General features: G+C 43.7%; 1 protein-coding gene across 3 annotated transcripts in view; it reads right to left on the bottom strand.

Moving 5' to 3' along the window:
• Window positions 1-1,865: 1,865 nt before the first annotated feature.
• The window catches only part of LOC129836180 (VPS10 domain-containing receptor SorCS1-like), a 278,341-nt gene continuing 262,074 nt past the window's right edge, over window positions 1,866-18,132 (bottom strand). For all 3 annotated transcript variants that reach the window (XM_055902055.1, XM_055902047.1, XM_055902041.1), the window contains one exon: window positions 1,866-8,967. The gene's annotated coding sequence lies outside the window, so the exon portion shown is untranslated. The remainder of the gene's footprint in view (window positions 8,968-18,132) is intronic.

The following is an 18,132-nucleotide window of genomic DNA, read 5'->3' as shown; positions in this document are numbered from 1 at the left end:
CACCAGGGTAAGGGGCAGCACCAGGGTAAGGGGCAGCTCCGGACTGAGGAATGGCAGCTCCGGACTGAGGAATGGCAGCTCTGGACTGAGGGACTGCAGCTCTGGACTGAGGGACTGCAGCTCCGGACTGAGGGACTGCAGCTCCGGACTGAGGGACTGCAGCTCCGGACTGAGGGACGGCCCATGGCTGGCTGACGGATCTGGCTGCTCATGGCTGGCTAACGGATCTGGCTGCTCATGGCTGGCTGACTGATCTGGCTGCTCATGGCTGGCTGACGGATCTGGCTGCTCATGGCTGGCTGACGGATCTGGCTGCTCATGGCTGGCTGACGGATCTGGCTGCTCATTGCTAGCTGACGGATCTGGCTGCTCATGGCCAGCTGACGGATCTGGCTGCTCATGGCTAGCTGACGGATCTGGCTGCTCATGGCTAGCTGACGGATCTGGCTGCTCATGGCTAGCTGACGGATCTGGCTGCTCATGGCTAGCTGACGGATCTGGCTGCTCATGGCTGGCTGACGGATCTGGCTGCTCATGGCTGGCTGACTGATCTGGCTGCTCATGGCTGGCTGACTGATCTGGCAGATCCTGTCTGGTTGGCGGCTCTGGCAGATCCTGTCTGGTTGGCGGCTCTGGCAGATCCTGTCTGGTTGGCGGCTCTGGCAGATCCTGTCTGGTTGGCGGCTCTGGCAGATCCTGTCTGACGGACGGCTCTAGCGGCTCCTGTCTGGCTGGCGGCTCTAGCGGCTCCTGTCTGGCGGACGGCTCAGTGGGCTCATGGCAGACGGGCGGCTTTGCAGGCTCATTGCAGACGGATGGCTCAGATGGCGCTGGGGAGACGGATGGCTCAGATGGCGCTGGGGAGACGGATGGCTCAGATGGCGCTTGGCAGACGGGCAGTTCAGTCATTGCTGTGCAGACGGCAGACTCCTGCCGGCTGAGGCGCACTGTAGGCCTGGTGCGTGGTGCCGGGACTGGTGGCACCGGGCTGGGGACACGCATCTCAGGGCTAGTGCGGGGAGCAGCAACAGGACGCACAGGACTCTGGGGACACACAGGAGGCTTGGTGCGTGGTTTAGACACTGGTGGTAAAGGGCTGGAGACACGCACCATATAGCTAGTGCGTGGAGGAGGCACTGGTGGTACTGGATTGGGGCGGGGAGGTGGCGCCGGAAATACCGGACCGTGCAGGCGTACTGGCTCCCTTGAACGCCGAGCCTGCCCAACCTTACCTGGTTGTATGCTCCCCGTCGCCTGACCAGTGCGGGGAGGTGGAATAACCCGCACCGGCCTATGTAGGCGAACCGGGGACACCATGCGTAAGGCTGGTGCCATGTACGCCGGCCCGAGGAGACGCACTGGTGACCAGATGCGTTGGGCCGGCTTCATGACATACGGCTCAACGCTCAGTCTAGCCCGGCCGATACGTGGAGCTGAAATGTACCGAACCGGGCTATGCACGCGTACAGGAGACACCGTGCGCTCTACTGCGTAACACGGTGTCTGCCCGTACTCCCGCTCTCCACGGTAAGTACAGGGAGTAGGCGCAGGTTTCCTACCTGACTTCGCCACACTCCCTTTAAGGCCCCCCCCAAGAAATTTTTGGGTTGTACTCACGGGTCTCCAGCCTTGTCTCCGTGCTGCCTCCTCATATCGCCTCCTCTCGGCTTTAGCTGCCTCCAGCTCTTCACGAGGAAGGCGATATTCTCCCGGTTGAGCCCACGGCCCCCTACCATCCAGTATCTCCTCCCATGTCCATGAATCCTGTGTAGGTAGGTCCTGTTGCCGCTTTCCATGCCGCTTGGTCCTATGGTGGGTAATTCTGTCACGATCGTGTGGGGGATTGACGGACCAAAACGCAGCAGTTGGAAAATAAGCCATCTTCTTTTATTTAAGAAGAAGGAGAACAAAACAAAAACACTTAAACACTAAACAAAACAAGAAAACGACCGTGAAGCTACAAACGTTGTGCACATACATACAGGCTACAAACGTTCTTACATAGACAATTACCCACAACCAATGAGAGCCTATGGCTACCCTAAATAAGGCTCCCAATCAGAGACAACCGAAATCAGCTGTCTCTAATTGGGAACTCATTCAGGTAACCATAGACTCTCCTAGACAACTACACATACATAGACAACACTAGAAACATGTACTCCACACAAACCCATATACTATACAACAACCCCTTTACCATAAACAACACCCAAAACCAACAAAACAAAAACATTCCCCATGTCACACCCTGACCTAACTAAAATAATAAAGAAAACAAAGAATACTAAGGCCAGGGCGTGACAATTGTACAGTGGGATTCTCTTTTACAGATATTGAATCCAGACTGTATGTAGGAATGTACAGTGGGATCCTCTTTTACAGATAGTGAATCCATACTGTACGTAGGATTGTACAGTGGGATCCTCTTTACAGATAGTGAATCCATACTGTATGTAGGAATGTACAGTGGGATCCTCTATTACAGATAGGGACTCTTTAGGGTTCAGAACAACTGCACTACACTAGACATGGAGTTGTGAATTGAATTCCTCCACACTCTGTAGGCTACACATGTATTGACAGACACGTATGATGGATCAGATAGACAACACATGGGTTCTACTTCTAGATTCAACCCCCAGGCTTCTTCCTTAGTTCCCTTGATTTTCCAATCAGATTCCCTGCACTTATTATTTAATTATTGATTATGGTCGAGGCATTGTGAGGTTTGTGTGTGTATGTGTGCTTGAGTTTGTGCGTGTGTATTTTTCTCAGTTTTTCTGTGTTGTGTATGTGTGATATGGAATGCTAGCGTTTGTGTTCCTCTTTGTCTGTTTTCCACTCCACTGAATTAGCCGTTCCATGATGCTACAGTGCAACGAAGCAGGAAATTATACTTTTCAGAGCCACCATGTATTAATGTGTGTGTGTGTGTGTGTGTGTGTCTCTGTATGTGTATGTGTGTCTCTGTATGTGTGTGTGTCTCTGTATGTCTGTCTGTGTCTCTGTCTGTGAGTGTAGTCAGCAGCCCCACACAGCCCTCCTAAGGAACACTAGTAGCTTTTTGTATTCAAAGACTGCCCTCTTGGACAAGCATTTGATAAAACATGAGAGTTCTCTCTTTGACTGCATTCTTCAAGCTATTGGAATCAAATGTAAGCATGAGATGCTCTGTGAGCTCTGTGAGGGGGGCTGTTGTTCGAAGGTTTGAAATATTAATTGGTTTTACGGTTAAACTGGCTTAACTATAAATGTTTTCTAGTTAGCCTTCTGTATCGACTGTGTTCAGCTTTACATCTTTGTGGAAATAAAACAAAAAACACTGAATTGTTTACCAATCGATTCCATTAAAACTAGAATGCAACTCTGTGAAGTCCTACAGCAGGCATACAACAGCATCATAATGCCTAGGACTGGCATGGTAATTGTACAATCATGTAACCGCAGATTATGGATGAAGACTGTCATGAAAATAAAATAACTGTCCTAACTATTTTAATAAATATGAAAGTTACTGAGGGTCAAAGATCATACCCCCAAGATATGCTAAATTCACACCATTACAATAACAGGGGAGGTCAACATGTCTTCGGCATATGATCTTTGACACTCTGTAACTTTCTCACTCTTCATTTGTCACGATTAATTCAGGATTATCCGTAATCATGGTAGCATCCACATTAATGTAGAATTGTTGAGAAAGATATTACATTCCTATTTACAATAAAAGTAACTCTTAAAAGACACAATACATTATTTAAGATTAATTTCTATTGGGCACTAAATAATCTGAAACACAACCAAAATGAACTGTAAATGCATCCAACAAGTTTGTAGAGTCACAAGTTTGACGTAGTATTTGCGTACTCGGAATATCGGACCAAATAATAAATTACTTTGTTACATTTTTTTGACTTCTTTTTATATGAGAATCTTTAGGGGCTTCAGTCATTTTTACCCCTACCTTTATGAGAAAAACATAATTACTTGTTAACTTCTTATGGCAGCAGGGGCAGTATTGAGTAGCTTGGATGAAAGGTGCACAGAGGTGCCAAGAGTAAATGGCCTGATCCTCAGTCATAGTTGCTAATATATGCATATTATTAGTAGTATTGGATAGAAAACACTCTGAAGTTTATAAAACTGTTTGAATTATGTCTGTGAGTATAACAGAACTCATATGGCAGGCAAAAACCTGAGAAAAAATCCAAAGGGGAAGTGGAACTTCTAAGGCTGGGGGATTTTCAACCAAGCTCCCATTGAAATCCCAGCGAGATATGGATGAGTTTTCACTTCCTACGGCTTCCACTAGATGTCAACAGTCTGTAGACCTTTGTCTGATGACTCTACTGTGAAGGGGGGCCTGAGAGGAGAATTAGTCACCACTGCCATGAGGTGACCATTCTTTGACCGCTCGCGTTCACATAAGAGGGAGCTCCGTTCCATCGCTCATCTGAAGTCAATGTAATTCGCCGGTTGGAAAGTTATTCAAGATTTATGTTAACACCATTCTAAAGATTGATTCAATACATCGTTTGACATGTTTCTACTGACTGTTACGGAGCTTTTGGACATTTCGTCACGTTTTAGTGAACGCGCTTTGTGACTTTGGAATTGTTTACCAAACGCGCTAACCAAAGTAGCTAATTGGACATAAATAACGGATATTATCGAACATATCAAGCATTTATTGGGAACCTGGGATTCCTGGGAGTGCATTCTTATGAAGGTCATCAAAGGTAAGGGAATATTTATCATGGAATTTCTGGTTTCTGTTGACTCCAACATGGCGGCTAATTTGACTATAGTTCTGAGCGCCGTCTCAGATTATTGCATGGTTTGCTTTTTCCGTAAAGTTTATTTGAAATCTGACATAGCGGTTGCATTAAGGAGAGGTATATCTATAATTCCATGTGTATAACTAGTATTATCATCTACATTAATTATGAGTATTTATGTTGAATAGATGTGGCTATGCACTATCACTGGATGTTTTTGGAACTAGTGAATGTAACACGCCAATGTGAACTCAGATTGTTTTATATAAATATGAACTTTATCAAACAAAACATACATGTATTGTGTAACATGAAGTCCTATGAGTGTCATCTGATGAAGATCATCAAAGGTTACTGATTCATTTAATCTCTATTTGTGCTTTTTGTGACTCCTCTCTTTGGCTGGAAAAATGGCTGCGCTTATTCTGTGGCTTGGTGGTGACCTAACATAATCGTTTGTGGTGCTTTTACTGAAAAGCATATTTGAAATCGGACGCTTTGGTTGGGATTAACAACAAGATTACCTTTAAAATGGTATAAGACACATGTATGTCTGAGGAATTTTAATTTGGAGATTTCAGTTTTTTGAATTTGGCGCCCTGCACTTCCACTGGCTGCAGTCATATCGATCTCGTTAATGGGACTGCAGCCATATGAAGTTGACTACTTGGCCCGTACAGCCCACGTTTGTTTGCCAATCTCAGAACTCAGAGAGCTTGCGAGCACAGCATTTGAGGCGTCAAAAAGTGAGGCGCGCTAAGAGCCCTCAACATCTCGGGTTTGAAAAATGAACAGGACCACTCACTCCAGCTAGAGGGTGCGTTAAACAGCTTGGAAAATTCCATAAAATGATGTCATGGCTTCAGAAGCTTCTGATAGGCTAATTGACATCATTTGAGTCAATTGGAAGTGTACCTGTGGATGTATGTCAAGGCCTACCTTCAAACTCAGTGCCTCTTTGCTTGACATCATGGGAAAATCAAAAGAAATCAGCCAAGACCTCAGAAAAGAATTGCAGACATACACACGTCTGTTTCATCCTAGGGAGCAATTTCCAAACGCCTGAAGGTACCACGTTCATCTGTAGAAACAATAGTACGCAAGTATTAACACCATGGGACCACGCAGCCGTCATACCGCTCAGGAAGGAGACGCGTTCTGTCTCCTAGAGATTAATGTATTTTTGTGTAAAAAGTGCAAATCAATCCCAGAACAACAGCAAAGGACCTTGTGAAGATGCTGCGGGAAACAGGCACAAAAGTGTCTATATCCACAGCAAAACGAGTCCTATATCGACATAATCTGAAAGGCTGCTCAGCAAGGAAGAAGCCACTACTCCAAAACCGCCATAAAAAAGCCAGAATACGGTTTGCTACTGCACATGGGGACAAAGATCATACTTTTTGGAGAAATGTCCTCTGATCTGATGAAACAAAAATAGAACTGTTTGGCCATGGTGCCCATCGTTATTTTGGGAGGAAAAAGGGAGAGGCTTGCAAAGCGAAGAACACCATCTCAACCGTGAAGCACGGGGGTTGCAGCATCATGTTGTGGGGGTGCTTTGCTGCAGGAGGGCCTGGTGCACTTCACTAAGTAGATGGCATCATGAGGAGGAAAATTATGTGGATATATTGAAGCAACATCTCAAGACATCAGTCAGGAAGATAAAGCTTGGTCACAAATGGGTCTTCCAAATGGACAATGACCCGAAGCATACTTTCAAATTTGTGGCAAAATGGCTTAAGGACAACAAAGTCACAGTTTTGGAGTGGCCATCACAAAGACCTGACGTCAATCCTATAGAAAATGTGTGGGCAGAACTGAAAAATCGTGTGCCAGCAAGGATGCCTACAAACCTGACCCAGTTGCACCAGCTCTGTCAGGAGTAATGGGCCAAAATTCCCCCAACATGTTGTGGGAAGCTTGTGGAAGGCTACCCGAAACATTTGAGCCAAGTTAAACAATTTAAAGGCAATGCTACCAACTACCAATTGAGTGTATGTAAACTTCTGACCCACTGGGAATGTGATGAAAGAAATAAAAGCTGAAATAAATAATTCTGTCTACTGTTATTCTGACATTTCATATTCATAAAATAAAGTTGTGATCCTAACTTACCTAAAACAGGGAATTTTTACAAGGATTAAATGTCAGGAATTGTGAAAAAACTAGTTTAAATGTATTTGGCTAAGGTGTATGTAATCTTACACACTTACAGTTGAAGTCGTATGTGTATTCTTTGTTATTATTTAGTTAGCCGGTAAATAAATCATTAAACCAATTTGTGTGGTACGGAATGATCAGTAAAGCTGGGGTTCTTGCAGATCCAAGAAGGTTGAGACCGTTCAGATTATGAGACTGAAATTCAGTAATGATTAATAAGTGAGGGTTATCGATATATAATTGATATATCTTTAGAGTTCAATGGTGAATCTATAAACAATTGCCTCTTTAGTGCCCCAAATTCCTAATGAGTTAATTGTTACATAATTAATTTAATCAGGTAACAATTAAACATAGTTATTGGATTGAATAAACAACAGTCATCAGATTAATGAAAGTCACTTCACGACAATGTTAATAATTTTGGACCCCATTGTATAAATGTTTTATTTTATTACGGAGACCGCAGACATTTAGTTGACAAATAACCGTCACTCTCACAGCCCTAACACCCAGTATATATAGTCAAATCATGTCTTAACTTCTCTAGGATAGGGGGCAGCATTTTCACATTTGGATGAAAAGCACACCCAAATTGAACTGCCAGCTTCTCATCCTCAGAAGATAAGATATGCATATTATTAGTAGATTTGGATAGAAAACACTCTGAAGTTTTGAAAACTGTTTGAATCATGTCTATAACAGAACTTATTTAGCAGGCGAAACCCCGAGGACAAACCATTCAGATTTTTATTTTTTTTGAGGTCACTCTCTTTTCAATGGGCTTTCATTGGGAATTCAGATTTCTAATTGACCTTCTTGCAGTTCCTACCGCTTCTACTGGATGTCAACAGTCTTTAGAAATTGGTTGAGGTTTTTTCCTTTGTGTAATGAAGAAGTACGGCCATCCAGAACGAGGGTAACTTGAAATGTACTGTTAGATAGAGGCGCATGACCAGAAAGCTAGCTACCGTTTGTTTTAATCCTGTATTGAACACAGATCATCCCGTCTTCAATTTTATCGATTATTTACGTAAAAAAAGACCTAAAGTTGTATTACAAACGTAGTTTGAAATGTTTCGGCAAAGTTTACAGGTAACTTTTGAGATATTTTGTAGTCACGTTGCACAACCGGTCTTTGTTGGATCAAACGCACCAAATAAATGGACATTTTGGATATATATCGACGGAATTAATCGAACAAAAGGACCATTTGTGATGTTTATGGGACATATTGGAGTGCCAACAACAGAAGCTCGTCAAAGGTAAGGCATGAATTATATTTTTATTTCTGCGTTTTGTGTCACACCTGCAGGGTTGAAATATGCTTATCTCTCTTTGTTTACTATGGTGCTATCCTCAGATAATAGCATTGTTTGCTTTCTCCGAAAAGCCTATTTGAAATCTGACATGTTGGCTGGATTCCCAACAAGTGTAGCTTTAATTTGGTGTATTGCATGTGGGATTTCATGAAAGTTTCATTTTTATAGTAATTTATTTGAATTTGGCGCTCTGCATTTTTACTGGCTTTTGGCCAAGTGGGACGTTTGCATCCCACATATCCCAGAGAAGTTAAACAGTAAACAGATGCCAGGTATGAGATCCACTCCAGAGGTTTGCTAGACTTTGCAAGTCTTTGCAATTCTCCATAGCAAGGCAGGAACCTAGGAAGAAACCTAGAGAGGAACCAGGCTCTGAGGGGTGGCCAGTCCTCTTCTGGCAGTGCCGGGTGGAGATTATAACAGTACATGGCCAAGATGTTCAAACGTTCATAGAAGACCAGCAGGGTCAAATAATAATAATCACAGTGGTTGTAGAGGGTCAGCACCTCAGGAGTAAATGTCAGTTGGCTTTTAATAGCCGATCATTCAGAGTTAGAGACAGCAGGTGCGGAAGAGAGAGAGAGTCGAAAACAGAACAAAACAGTTGAAACTGAAGTAGCAGCATGACCAGGTGGACTGGGGACAGCAAGGAGTCATCAGGCTAGGTAGTCCTGAGGCATGGTCCTAGGTCTCAGGTCCTCCTGAGAGAAGAGAAAGAGAAAGAAAGAGAATTAGAGGGAGCATACTTAAATTCACACAGGACATCAGATAAAACAGGAGAAATACTCCAGATATAACAGACTGACCGTAGCCCTCCAACACATAAACTATTGCAGCATAATTATTGGAGGCTGAGACAGGAGGGTTTGGGAGACACTGTGGCCCCGTCCAACTATACTACCGGACAGGGCCAACCAGGCAGGATATAACCCCACCCACTTTGCCAAAGCACAGCCCCCACACCACTAGAGGGATATCTTCAACCACCAACTACCCTGAGACAAGACCGAGTATAGATCATGAATATCTCCCCCACGGCACAAACCCGGACAGGGAGATCGCGTCAGAGACTCAAACCACTCAAGTGATGCACCGCTCCTAGGGACGGCATGGAAGAGCACCAGTAAGCCAGTGACTCAGCCCAAGTAATAGGGTTCGAAGCAGATAATCCCAGTGGAGAGAGGGGAACTGGCTAGGCAGAGACAGCAAGGGTGGTTCGTCGCTCCAGTGCCTTTCCATTCACCTTCACACCCCTGGGCCAGACTACACTCAATCATAGGACCTACTGAAGAGATGAGTCTTCAATAAAGACTTAAAGATCGAGACCGAGTCTGCGTCTCTCACATGGATAGGGAGACCATTCCATAAGTATTGAGCTCTATAGGAGAAAGCCCTGCCTCCAGCTGTTTACTTAGAAATTCCAGGGACAGTAAGGACACCTGCGTCTTGTGACCATAGCGTACGTGTAGGTATGTACAGCAGGACCAAATTAGAAAGATAGATAGGAGCAAGCCCATGTCATGCTTTGTTGAAATCTTGAAATCAGATCTAGCCTTAAGAGGAAGCCAGTGTAGAGAGGATAGCACTGGAGTAATGTGAATCACATTTTGGGGTTCTAGTCAAGATTCTAGCAGCCGTGTTTAGCACTAACTGAAGTTTATTTAGTGCTTTATCCTGGTATCTGGAAAGTAGAGCATTGCAGTAGTCTAATCTAGAAGTGACAAAAGCATGAATGGATTTTTCTGCATAACTTTTGGATAGAAAGATTTTTGCAATGTTATGTAGATGGAAAAATTCTGTTCTTGATACAGTCTTGATATGTTCGTCAAACGAGAGACCAGGGTCCAGAGTAACGCAGAGTTCCTTTAAAGTTTTATTTTAGACGACTGTACAACCATCAAGATTAATTGTCAGATACAACAGAAGATCTCTTTGTTTCTTGGGAACTAGAACAAGCATCTCTGTTTTGTCCGAGTTTAAAAGTAAACATTTTGCCACCATCCACTTCGTTATGTCTGAAACACAAGCTTCCAGGGAGGGCAATTTTGGTGCTTCACCATGTTTCATCGAAATGTACAGCTGTGTATCGTCCGCATAGCAGTGAAAGTTAACAATGTGTTTCCGAATGACATCATCAAGAGGTAGAATATATAGTGAAAACAATAGAGTTTCTAAAACGGAACCTTGAGGAACACCGGCATTTACAGTTGATTTGTCAGAGGACAAACCATCCACAGAGACAAACTGATATCTTTCTGACAGATAAGATCTAAACCAGGCCAGAACTTGTCCGTGTAGCCCAGTTTTGGTTTCCAATCTCTCCAAAAGAATGTGGTGATTGATGGTATCAAAAGCAGCACTAAGGTCTAGGTGCACGAGGACAGATGCAGAGCCTTGGTCTGACACCATTAAAAGGTAATTTACCACCTTCACGAGTGCAGTCTCATAGCTATCATGAGGTCTAAAACCAGACTGAAGCGCTTCGTATACATTGTTAGTCTTCAGGAAGGCAGTTTGTTGCTGCACAACAGCTTTTTTTTTTTTAATAGAGCGCAATGGGATATTTGATACAGGCTGAAAGATTTTTAAATATTTTCTAGGTCAAGGTTTGGCTTTTTCAAGAGAGGTTTAATTACTGCCACTTTTAGTGAGTTTGGTACACATCCGGTGGATAGGGATATTATGTTCAACATAGGAGGGCCAAGCACAGGAAACAACTTTTTCAGTAGTTTAGTTGGAATACAGACAAGTATGAGGCGGTTTAGAGGCCAGAAGGTTTAGAGACCATGACTATTTTCAGTGTGTCAAGAGATACAGTATTAAAAAACTTGAGTGTCTCCCTTGAGCCTAGGTCCTGGCAGTGTTGTGCAGACTCAGGACAACTGAACTTTGGAGAAATACGCAGATTTAAAGAGGAGTACGTAATTTGCTTAATAATGATCATGATCTTTTCGTCAAAGAAGTTCATGAATTTATCACTGCTGAAGTGAAAGCCATCCTCTCTTGGGGAATGCTGCTTTTTAGCTGGCTTTGTGACAGTTTCAAAAATAAATGTAGAATTGTTCTTATTTTCCTCAATTAGGTTAAAATAGGATGATCGAGCAGCAGTGAGGGCTCTTCGATACTGCACAGTACTGTTTTTCCAAGCTAATCGGAAACTCCCAGTTTGGTGTAGAGCCATTTTCGTTCCAATTTTCTGGAAGCTTATACTTCAGGGCTAGGGTATTTTCTGTATTCCAGGGAGTTAGTTTCTTATGACAAATGGTTTTGTTTTAGGGGTATTACGCAAGGTTAAATTAAGTTCCTCAGTTAGGTGGTTAACTGAATGTTGTACTCTGACGTCCTTGGGTAGGTGGAGGGAGTCTGGAAGGGCATCTAGGAATCTTTGGGTTGTCAGAGAAATTATAGCACGGCTTTTGATGATCCTTGGTAGGGGTCTGAGCAGATTATTTGTGGCGATTGCAAACATAATAAAATGGTGGTACAATAGTCCAGGATTATGAGGAAAAACATTAAGATCCACAATATTTATTCCAAGGGACAAAACTAGGTCCAGAGTATGACTGTGGCAGTGAGTAGGTCCGAAGACATGTAGGACAAAACCCACTGAGTCGATGATGGCTCCGAAAGCCTATTGGAGTGGGTCTGTGGACTTTTCCATGTGAATATTAAAGTCACCAAAAATTATAATATTATCTGCCATGACTACACGATCCGATAGGAATTCAGGGAACTCGGTGAGGAACGCTGTATACGGCCCAGGAGGCCTGTAAACAGTAGCTATAAAAAGTGATTGAGTAGGCTGCATAGATTTTATGACTAGAAGCGCAAAAGGCGAAAACGCAGTCATTTCTGGGAGGGAAATTGACATTTGCTTTTGTAAATGTTAGCAACACCTCCGCCTTTGCGGGATGGGCAGGGGATATGGTCACCTGTGTAACCAGGAGGAGAGGCCTCATGTTTCAGTCAGGCCAATCAATTAAAGATTATGATCAATGATTAGTCAATTGACTATAACTGCCTTGGAAGTGAGGGATCTAACATTAAGTAGGCCTATTTTGAGATGTGAGATATCACAATCTCTTTCAATAATGACAGGAATGGAGGAGGTCTTTATCCTAGTGAGATTGCTAAAGCGAACACCGCCATGTTTAGTTTTGCCCAACCTAGATCGAGGCACAGGCACGGTCTCAATGGGGATAGCTGAGCTGACTACACTGACTGTGGTAGTGGCAAACTCCACTAAACTGGCAGGCTGGCTAACAGCCTGCTGCCTGGCCTGCACCCTATCTCATTATGGAGCTCGAGGAGTTAGAGCCCTGTCTATGTTCATAGGTGAGACAAGAGCACCCAAATATGAATAAAAAATACACAGAAGGACAATGTTAGATTACATCATCTTTCATAGCTGACCTGCTCGACAAATGCTTCCTTATCTGTCAAGCCATGTATCACTAAATTCAATTCGGCCCACATAAATGTGTTCATATGTGGCACGCGAGCTGTGAACGGGAATGGTAACGAACAAACTCAGCCTCAGCCTGAGACAGGCGAGAGAGAGTAAGAGAAAGCTATTTAAATAGAGACTGAGGCCGAGACAGAGTCAGTGGTGGTAGAGACGAGGCATATTAAACATGAACGAACTCCAGCTAATATTGGCTCTCTGTGTGTGTGAAGGTCTCTATGTCGTTCTGCCTGTCTCTGTGTGTGAGTCCATTATGGCCTCACATCTCAATAGCAACAGTGGTAGTAGCTATTTATAATCGATCTTGGGACTGAGGAAACTTCCAGGCACACACCCAGACAAACCAGGATATCTGGCAATTTCCTCTTTATTGAGGCCTGCAAGAATGAGTCCCAAGTGACACCCTATCCTCTATATAGTGTCCTACTTTTGACCAAAGCTCAATGGGCCCTACATAGGGAATAGGGTGCCATTTGGGATGCATACCTAGACAGAGCATAGCAAGATGCGCAAGGAAAGCAGTAAAAACTGCATATATGTAGACTGTTTGGAGGTAGAAATAGGCTGTTCTCCAATGGACCAGACAGGTGCTAGCCTACACATCAAAGACATTTAGAAGCAATTAACACCTTACCTAAGGACATTGTTCACACAAGGCCTTCATAAGATTCCCAACGCCTGTCTAGTGGTGAAGTGTTTTCATGACTAGGCCCTGGAGCGTTTCCTGACTTGATTAAACTGTGGGGCCTAATTAACAAGGGCCCAGAGTATTACCCTAGGCACTAAGTATAGGCTATCACAAGGGCTCAGAGTATTTCCTGGTTGGGTCACACGGTCAGGGATAACTCAAAGCCCTTTTCATTCATAACAATCCCACATTTTGTAAAAAGCTATTCCAAAACGGTAAACCAAGCAACTCATGTTTCGATGCCCCTCCCACTTAGTAAAACTCCTCTGAAGAGAAGGAAAATTAATAATGTATTGATATCTATGAACATGCTCTCTTTCTCTCTCTGTTTTACTGAGCACTGTTGTATTAATAGGTTTCAAACCAAGCTCGTCTTTCCTTCTCTTAAAGAGTTAATACAAATGGAAATGTGTGAATGCAGAGAGGGGGTGGAGAAAATAAAGATATAATACTAGTGTAAAATAAACTATATAAATACAGTGATCTATTTCCATGACTTAATAGCAGGCTCGGGACAAGGAGAAAAACTATAATTTTTTTAGAGGCTACTTTCATGAGTATAGTCAAGATCAGAAAGTGAGAGAGAGAGAGAGCGAGAGAGAGCGAGAGTGAGAGAAATAGTCTTCCTTTTGCAAATACAATGGAGAGACAGGAGTTCAAAGTCACGTACTTCTTGCTTACCAAGACTAACTCTGTTAGCAAATCTCCTATCATCGAGCCGCATCTATTTCCCTCCACTAAATGAAAGATGCTTACGCAATATGTTTGGTAATGGCCGATGTTTAAACAGGTTATTATCATTAAAATCTAAATGGGAATAAAAAAGGAAAGGAGAAGGGGATAGAGAAGTTAATGTGGCGTGGCCCCGTTTTACAACCACTCTCAGTCTTTTTCAGAGATAAACCACTAGATCATTTTAATTAGACAGTGTGTTAATTGAGTGTGGGCCCTGGGGTATAATGTGTCATTATTAGTCTGCATCAACGGCAACCCCTCACGAGTGTGACACCATTCACCTGACCGAGTGAGAAAGAGAGGAGAGAGTGACAGAAAGAGGAAGGGGGAGGGAAAGAGTGTTTGTGTGTGTGAGAGACAGAGAGATGAACGAGTGAAAGAGAGAGAGAGGGTGAGAAGAGAACGACAGATACAGAGGTAGGTGATCTCCCCCTCAACATCCTCTCTGACATCATTACTTACTCATCTCGTTCTGCCTGTGTGATAATGTTCAGGAAATGCCAAGAGAGATCAACGTTACAAGGTATCCCACTTTGCCTCAAAATCAGGCAGTAAAGGTCAAGACTCTATGTCCAGGGCAAGCATGCTGCATATACCACCAACTTCAATCTACCTACTACACTGCACCATGCAGTCCAACCACTACCATGCAAAACTGGTCTGAGATCAGCTGTTAGAGAACTAGAGACAGTCAGACTTTGCCAGTGAATCCACTACCATCCAAACTGTACTGGGATCAGCTGTTAGAGAACTAGAGACAGTCAGACTATGCCAGTCCAACCACTACCATCCAAACTGTCCTGGGATCAGCGGTTAGAGAGCCAGAGACAATGTCACGGTCGGCCACTACTTTATCCTGAGATACCCTCTGTGGGAAAAGGGGTTTAATAGAATAAAGATGGCAGAAAATCACATTTTACACTCTATTATATAAATGTAATTAACACCCACACACAGACTCTCTCTAAAACACACACACTCACACAGACGTACGCCACAAAGACATGCGGCTCTGTGCTCTGTCAACACCCTTGTACAGCAGAAGGGGATCAGTGGCCAAGCGTATTATTACACTCAAGTCATACTGTCATAACGTATCCTTCCACCAAGGCCTACTCTAGTACCGCTACCATGGCGATTGTACAGGAAACATATTGAGACCATTAGCTTGGTGATTGGCTGCCTTCAAAGCCTATCATCCAATGAGCATTTATGAGTCATGCAGGAGACATGAGTCTCAAGGCTTTTAGGGAATTCTGTGGTCTTAGATTATATTTTGTTTCGGCAGCAGGTGCTATATAATGTGATTGTAATTGACCCTGAATATGTTGTAATGCAGCATCAATTCAGGCATACTTGGTAAATGTGTTGCAATCAGTGGAGGCTGATGAGGGGAGGACTGCTCACAATAATGGCTGGAGCAGAGCAAATGGAAAGGCATCAAGTTGTAATTGATACCATTCCACTGATTCCGCTCCAGCCATTACATCGAGCCCATCCTCCCCAATTAAGGTGGCACCAACCTCCTGTGGTGGCTCGCAAATGCTGATAAGCCAACTGTAGCTACATTCAACTAGCTTCATTGGTAGGTCTTGGAGAGCAATTATGACAAGGAGTTTCATGACCTGGCCCGACCAGGGAAAGTTCACCAAGGTAAAACGAGGACCCTAGGTATAATTCCATCGCCTTTCACAAGTTTCTCTCAAACCAGTCCATTAACTAAATAATAAATGACATGTATGTAGTCGTTCTTGATAAAGTGACTAAACAAGATGCTAAACACAAACACACAGTTCGGAGCTAGCCTGAAAAGGTTGGGCCCCATCTGGAATCCCGGCCAAGACGTTAGCTCTGGGGGGCAAGTCAAGACAAATCCTCTGTCTAGTCGTGGCGGCGCATGGCGTCTTGCCACCAAGCTTCACTATTTCCACTGCGGAGAGGAAACAAGGGCTGGGAAAACACATTTGTAAACACAAATTAAATGAAGAGGGGAGGGGATGGAGCGGTGAAAAGAGGAAGAGTCCCTTTGGAAGAGGGCATTATTTATGACACCCCATCCTATCCTCCTCTCTTCCCTTCTTCCTTCAGAGCAGTTAGCTCCACCATAGTGCTAGGAAGCAAAATAGTGCCTCTTTATATTTATCATCACTAAATGGAAGGGAAGCCATCCAAGGGGTGAGACGAGACACAGACAGGGCTCGGAACAAGCCCCTGTGTACATCCTAAATCATGTTCCAAGCCTCTGCATGGATGCCAAAGCTGTGTTTAGCTATGCCAACCAACTACGCCACCCTCTCCTTACTGTTGGTGGGTGCAGTAAGGGGGTTGGCGAACAACGATATTCTTCCAGACGAGTGGATGTTATTGACTAAGGAAGTTCAGTTCAATTCAATTCCGTTTAGTTAAATTAATTTAATTTCAGTTGAGTTCAGTTCATTTTAGTTTAGTTCAGTTTATTTCAAGATCATTTCAGTTTAGTTCAGTTAATTTAGAGGGGAAGAATCCATTTGTACCAGGATATTCCTTTGTTAGGGTTGAGGAGCCACATGATTGAGTCTAATAAATGTACTGCAATTATTGAAACAAATGATCCAACTATGGCCTATCCAGCATGCCTATGGTATGGCAATTAGGACTTACAGCCTAAATATTGCAGTGGACAGTTACTTACTGAATGTGAATTACTGTAGCCTTACAAAATGGGCCTCTTATACCAGTTGCTGTGTGTGTGTGTGTGTGTGTGTGTGTGTGTGTGTGTGTGTGTGTGTGTGTGTGTGTGTGTGTGTGTGTGTGTGTGTGTGTGTGTGTGTGTGTGTGTGTGTGTGTGTGTGTGTGTGTGTGTGTGTGTGTGTGTGTGTGTGTGTGTGTGTGTGTGTGTGTGTGTGTGTGTGTGTATGTGTGCCTGTGTGTGTTCATGTGTTTGCCTATGAACATTTCAGAAGACCAGCTCACTCACTTCATTGATAACTAATATATAATGAACTCTCTCCATGAGGTCCCTTACAATAAAGACCACTCACAGTGTCCCATTCTGCATCTTATGCAAATCCATATTTAGATTTTCCCCACTGGATGTATGAAGAACAAAGAGAAAACCGTGTGTTGCATGATGAAAAAATAACATCAAGAGAAAATAATTGACATTGATCAAGCCAAGGCTGGCAGACTTTCGTGCAATATTGACAAATATGTAGATATTTACTACCAGCGAAGTGCATTACTGGAACCATCAACTTAAAAAACGAGTTGATGGATGAAATCAAGGTTGAAAATCCCTTAGGAAAGTGGCTTTTATGATAATAACGATCAGCATGAGGCACAATCATGGCGGCCATTTTGCATCCACACTGCCAGGTAGAAGAAATCCTGCCATTATATTCATAAACACCACTGAGACTGAGAGACTTGACACTCAGCCCATCTCTCTCCCCATAAGGTGTCTAGGCTAGGCTAGTATCCACCCAGGGCTCAGGCACACACACAGACAGACAGACAGATGGATAGACAAAGAAGAGACCACATTAGCCTTGTCTACACGCCTCAGAGGACACAACCTGTCTTGGGGAACATAACACCACTACTATCCAGGTCATCCTAGAGGGAATAGTGGCAAAACGCACCACAGCACAGCTCGGGCAGCACAAGCAGAGCAGGACATTCTGGGAGAGGTAGGGAATAAAAGAGAAAAGGAGGGAAAAGCAATGGTGGCACAACGACATGTGAGTGAATGCATGGGTCAGGCCAGAGTAGACTCAGTCCCCCGTTCAGTCACCCCCGCCACACACACACACACACACACCGACCCCAACTGCTGTGGTTAAGTTAGAGTTAGAGCACTTCAGGCTCCATCAGGCTGTCCTTGAGGGCTTATTTCATCACCCATACAATCAGGATCTAAAGCCCAATGAAGATAAAGTAGTCCAGTACTAGTGTCTGAGAGCTGGAGAAAACATGCTTGAGTAGGCAGTCAGTCCCTTT

The sequence above is a fragment of the Salvelinus fontinalis genome, chromosome 3 (assembly GCF_029448725.1).
Source record: "Salvelinus fontinalis isolate EN_2023a chromosome 3, ASM2944872v1, whole genome shotgun sequence".
NCBI lineage: Eukaryota > Metazoa > Chordata > Actinopteri > Salmoniformes > Salmonidae > Salvelinus > Salvelinus fontinalis.
Note: the sequence above shows the minus strand (reverse complement) of the source record. Positions and strands in the feature narration are given on the sequence as shown.